Below are 6,000 nucleotides of genomic sequence, written 5' to 3'. Positions count from 1 at the left end.
CCTAACCAAACTGTTTATTAATGTCCTGAATGAATATTAGAAAAGGCTTAAAGACTGCCATGATCAAGGATATGACAATGGTGCAAACATACTTGAAACGCAAAAAACAGTGGTGTTCATGCTCGGATTTCTGCTCTTATCCAATAGAATGTTTTGTACCTCATGACTGCCATTGCATCAGTCTGGTTGTGATTGATGCAGCACGAATCTATGTGATCACTCCGCCGGTATCTGAGCTCATGAAAATGTTGACGCCAATTAAGGGGACGGTGCAGTATTCAGATAGATCACTGTGTCCGTGTCCTCTGGCCCCATCCCCCTTCCTGACCCACCCACCACCCCACCACACCCCATTTACCTTTATGGTGGCACACTTCTGTGTGCGCCGCCTACATGCGGCTATCCCTGCGGCATCAGTTCCTCCCACTAACGTGGATCGGAGCTGCCACTGGAGGGTGCTTTTCTTCTTGGTTTTTTTTTGTTTAACTTTCTTGTCCCCCGTTACCACAATGGTAAGTAAGCAGGGGACACCCCCGCAACCCATGACTCCCATTACTGCACCCAAGGAGAGCTGGGAACAACCCTGCAACTCTCACTCTGCTTTGGCACAGTAACAAGAGTCAGTATTTTTTGTGCCCGCAAAATCACAGTGACTGCAGGGCGCAGTAGTGGAGTCAACTTTTTTGTACAATTCCATGCAGCACTGTTATCTTTGGATTCAGTATCTACTAAGGGTGGGAAAATCCTCACAGATAATGTTACATATCTTACTGTAAAGCCGCTAAGCGACGCCTATTGGGAGAGTAGCAAGGACACTGTGAAAGCAGCAAAGTTTAAAGTGACTGACATCTATGACCCCCTGATGGAATTAGCACAAATAAGCAAAGGTGATGCTGGAGTGCCACATGATGCCCAAAGTCTGGCTAACCAGATGACCAACGTAAAATGTTTGGTTTCCCTTTTAGTTTGGCACGATAATTTGTTTCAGGTTAACATTGTGATCATGGCATTCTAAAATAAGTCCATGGCCAGTGTGGCTCATAATTCTTTGATGAAAGGATGTCTTCAGTTGTTTGTAATCTACTGAAAAATTGGCCAGAGGTTATTTTATTTTTAAAGGTATCAAAAATGTATTTATTAAGATACATTATTTTCAAAAATGAGTTAATCATTAATTAATACACACACATTAAATTACATTAACATTGCAAAGGAGCACAAAACACCAGGTGATAAAAACCTAACACAACCATCATTCGCCAACAGTCAATCCATCATTTACAACTCAAAACAATCAACCTCATTCACTCACAGTAAAAACCTTTATTTGACTAAAACCTTTTAGTACAATCCATATGTGGTAGCACATAAATTAGCCCCACATGGTCTTGAATACTTCATCTTGTCCACATCAAATGTGTGTCAGTACAACCATTGACCAAAAATGTGCTCTATTCCACGGAGTGGGTACATTTAACAAAAAATGATAAGTCCCATCCCCGGATCTTCTTCTCTACCGGTTTCGACGTTTTTGAAAAAATATTAATGGAATAACGTCTCCATCAGGAGGACCACTTGATACAGTATTACCACTAAAAAACACAAAAATACCACATTTATATATACAAAAAACTGCTATCTATACTTGCTGTCTTGAGCTACCAACATGCAATTGTTTATACCATAAATGGAAAACTATTGGGGGCACCGTGTTGTGACGAATCCCAAGGTGTCCCTATTGTTACAGAGTGTCTAAAAAGGAGGGTTTGTGGGACCCTAAACCAAAACAGACCACTGTATCGACTGGGTATGTTGTCTTGTGTTTTCATCTAGTTCTTTATTGATTTTCCAATTTACCATATTTGTAAGATGTCATTTTTGTCTTGTCATTTTTGGGGCAGGGGCACAAAGGATGCTTCCCGCCTGCAGTGCCCGCTTACCCTTGATCACCTTCACTTGAGGACCCAGAAGGAACATGGTGCTCACGCTTACCACTCAGTCGCTCGGGTAGTCAGAAACATAGTCATAGGCTGTAAACAAACCTACAAAGCACCCGTCAGCAAGAGGTCTGAAAAGAAAGAGGATTGAAAGATAGAAAAGTGCAACATAAAGACGAGAAAGCATAGTTCTTGATACTCACCTTTCACACAAAAGCATTATGTCCTCCTGTAGTCCTGTCCACAATTCTCTTTCAGTTGTGTATCAGTCCTACATATAGACATGAGGTTGAATCAAAGATGGAAGCACAGCAAGAGAAAACTATCTGAGAGCCGCAACTAAGAACTCATGTTTGAAACAGCTTGGATTGGAACAAGAGAATACAAATATAATGTAAACAAAATAAAAGAAAAATGTATAGACGTGGACATGATTCAGCAACACAAAAGCAAGAGTCATTGCTGTCCTATGGTAGCTATAGCAAGTCAAAAGGGAATACTCAGTTGCCCCTTTACATAGGCACGCCTCAAGGTATGAATGAGAGGGGTGGAAAAGTGCCTAGCAATTGCCAAAACTGGATTTCCATCAAGGGGATATAGTCTAATTCAAACCAAAAGAAATAATCAACTTCATTTTTCTTCTTGTTAAGTGCTCAAGTTGTACTTTAGTCAATTTTGTTCTCCCTAATCCAGAGGTCTGCAACCTTTGGCTCTCCAGATGCTTTGTATAACGTCTCCCATCAGCCCTATCAAGCATAATTAACGATCAGGAACCATATGTGTTGTAATCCAACACATCTGTAGAGCTGCAGGCAGTGGACCCCTGACCTAAGCTCTAATATACTGTAAGTAAATCTTGTGCAGTTGTTAAAGGTAAATGGCTCTTGGAGAGACTATGCATGCACCACAGGAGAATAGTGAATTAACTCCCTCTCCTCTCACACTGAATTTTTGGGAGCTTACAAAATGAGTGAAGTAGTGTGATGGCAAATGTTAAATGCCCAATTCATGAGCATAACTTGAAGACGTAATTTGTGGAAACTCTGCCCTCCCTTTCCACACATACCCCTAAATATGCCACACCAGTAGCAGATCATGTTGAGTCTAGCTGATCTGCCTCCCAAGAGGTAGACATAGGGGCTTTAGACCTCTTTAAGTTTCTGTCAAGACAGATGGATGTTCCAGAATAGAAGCAGGAAAAAGGCATTTGTTTCAATCATAGATTAGATAAAGTTATAATTAAGGTCTGGTGAACAAAAAGATATGTTGATATGCATGTCAAGTCGTATAAGCAAAAAGTAACTGTGCATAATGGGGCTCATAAAGAGGGGCTTTAAAACCCAGTGAAATATGTGCATGAAAATAAAGAACACTAACTTTGTTCTTGATATAAAAATGACTGCACGTCCCTCATACTATTAAACGTGTTATTCTTTGATGCCCAGCATATAAAAGCTTTTCTAAACAAGAGCAATTTGTTAATTCACTAACACTGGCTTACACAATTAGAAAAGAAAATTGAGATATCCACTCCCTGGTGAAGATCGGCACTCTATCTTACAGGACATGAATAACAAAGAATAACCTGTCTATCATTTTTGGTTTTGGCGCTTTGGTGGCATAAGTCAGCTAGCCAAAACACTGGTACTGTAAATGTTACAAAAAAAGGAGAAAGGGGAGTTTGGGAGCAGTGTATAGCATTGATATGTCTATTTGCTGAGCTTGCCGATGAAATGGCCAAAGCACCAGCTGGTCCTTGACCCTCTCGCTCACGTCTGCCAGCCTGCTGCTGTTGCTGGGGAGCTGTGTGTGCTCTGAAGTAAGAGCAAATGACTGCATTTCACCATATGCCTGTTTTTATTTTTATTTGTGTGCACCAATGCTTTTTCTCTCTTAAACTCCTGTCAGACTATGTATAAAGTCTGCCGCAGAGTGATCTGTTTTCAAGCCGAAGCTGCAGCATGGTGCATCTGCCGGTATTGGTGTGCGCAAGATGTTTATGAGTCTGTCTTAAGGTGAGACATGGTCCACTTGTGCTCTGTTCCCACTGTACCCTGGCTGAAAATTGCAAAGCCAGGCTGTAGGATTACAGAAGGCATCACGGGCCGGTTTGAGAACTGTGGTGCATTCCTGAAGCTTATCCTGAAGAGTGGTGAATACTGTTGCTGCCTCTTGTGTGCATTGTAGCAGCAAGCAGGCATCTGTTTGGGTGCTATAGTTTGGGTTGTGAGGGTCTGTTATAGAGTCTCCTCATTAGCAGGGTTGGTGCAGCTCTGTTAGATGGACGGCGGTGACTGTAATCTTGGGGCATCGGGGCTTCATTTCTCAGTGTGATTTCAAATTGATTCCTTTAATTAGGACCTGGGCCACGGCGTGATCGAGGATGGGCATGGGTCGGTAAGGGGGCTTTAATCTGCATTACGGCCCTATGTGTAATGTATGAATGACTGGAATACCACCACGGAGCACATCGGCTGCCCAAACCCCACTTAAGTGTTTGTGCTAGGTGTATGTTTGCAGGTTGTGGGTGGAAGGGGTGCTGTTCCTCTGCTCATGCCCAAGAGGGTTGAAGTCCTTTTTCGTTTTATTTGTTGAACAATTCTTATTGCAGGCTTTAAATCGGAGAGGGGGTACACTCGTGGTAACATCTCCAGCACAAGGAATGGGCGGGGGCAGCCATCAAGACGCTTTTTTCACAGGGACTTTGTTCAACCCATTTCCTGTGGATGGTGCTGGACGGGCATGCATTTGCCATAGTCACCATCTGCCACCAGCGTAACCATCTCCTCGCCAGCACTTTGCATGCTGGCACTTGCAGACCCAAAAGGATAATCGGAATTCGTAAAACTATATGTCCCAGCATGCTAAGTTCTTAAGTTCTGTTGGCTGGACGGAAAGGACTGGAGGAATTTCACCTTCTCGGCCTAGCGGGGGTGGGATGTCAGACGACAATGTTACAAGTAAAACTGGCATGTTGTTGTTTTCACTCCCATTATTTTTCGGGGATCAAGAGCATCTAATTTCCGGTCCATGTGTAAGATAGACATCACATGAAGTGTGTTTGTTCATATGCATACTTAAAGGTCAACACCCTGAATCCAGCCAGCAAGCACTGTGATTGGTGCAAATTTTTTTCGAAGGTGATAGCTCAAAGTGTTACAACCAAGCAGATGACATCTGTGTGTGAGCTGCACTTCAAAATTCCCAATCCAGCATGGCAGAGAACGAATTTCATCCTTCTGAGGTCTGTTTGGCGGATAATATGAAACTGGGCAGCCATTGCAACTTTTATATTGCAATAAATACATAATATTAAACATTACAAATGTTTGTTTTAAATAAAGCTTGTTATGGTTGCTTTGCACTTTCTTGGTTCAGCAAAGATCAGACTGACGAGGTGCCAACCCTGCTGCTATTTTATAGAGTTTAAACGGATGAAAGGCTGAGTCAACCTTTCTGGCACTTGAAACCCTGTGTGACAGCAGGTTACACACTGATCTCACCAGCTAGTGCCCCAGTGCCTAACTCACTGTACCAGCTCCCCGCCGCAATTTAAGAATAGTAGTAGATTAGCGTTTCCCCTCTTTTTGTTTTGGCCGCAGCGCTTTGGTGGCGTAAGCCACCTCGCCTTGGAAATAGGAAATGAACGGCTGATGGCTTAAAACGGTTCCCTTGTTTGTTTAAAAAAAGCGCCCTCCGTGATCTGACGGGGAGCAGCAGCAGTTTTACCGTGCCCCGAGGGAGGGTTGCCCTTTCCCCCGGAGCTCCGAAAGGGCTTCTGCTGGTAAGGATGTCCCCACAGGCGCCTGCTATTTACACAGACTGGTCGCCTGTAGTTGGGGATTGACCTGCTCTGGTGAAGGACGAACGAGTGGCACATTATTTGATTTGAACTTTGCACAGACCAGCAAACTTTTAAGTTTTCCCTGCCAGGGTCTATGTTTCAAGCCATTTGCCCCACTTGCAACTTTATTTCTTTTGTCTTTTATAAATGGAAGCTCGTGTTTGTAAAAGTGTGTTTCTTGCTCGGTACTAGAAAATGGAGGGGTTAAATCACTGGGCA

Source organism: Ambystoma mexicanum, chromosome 5p, assembly GCF_040938575.1.
Source record: "Ambystoma mexicanum isolate Mex_15411 chromosome 5p, UKY_AmexF1_1, whole genome shotgun sequence".
In the NCBI taxonomy this organism is placed as follows: Eukaryota; Metazoa; Chordata; class Amphibia; order Caudata; family Ambystomatidae; genus Ambystoma; species Ambystoma mexicanum.
This window is presented reverse-complemented; position numbering follows the sequence as displayed.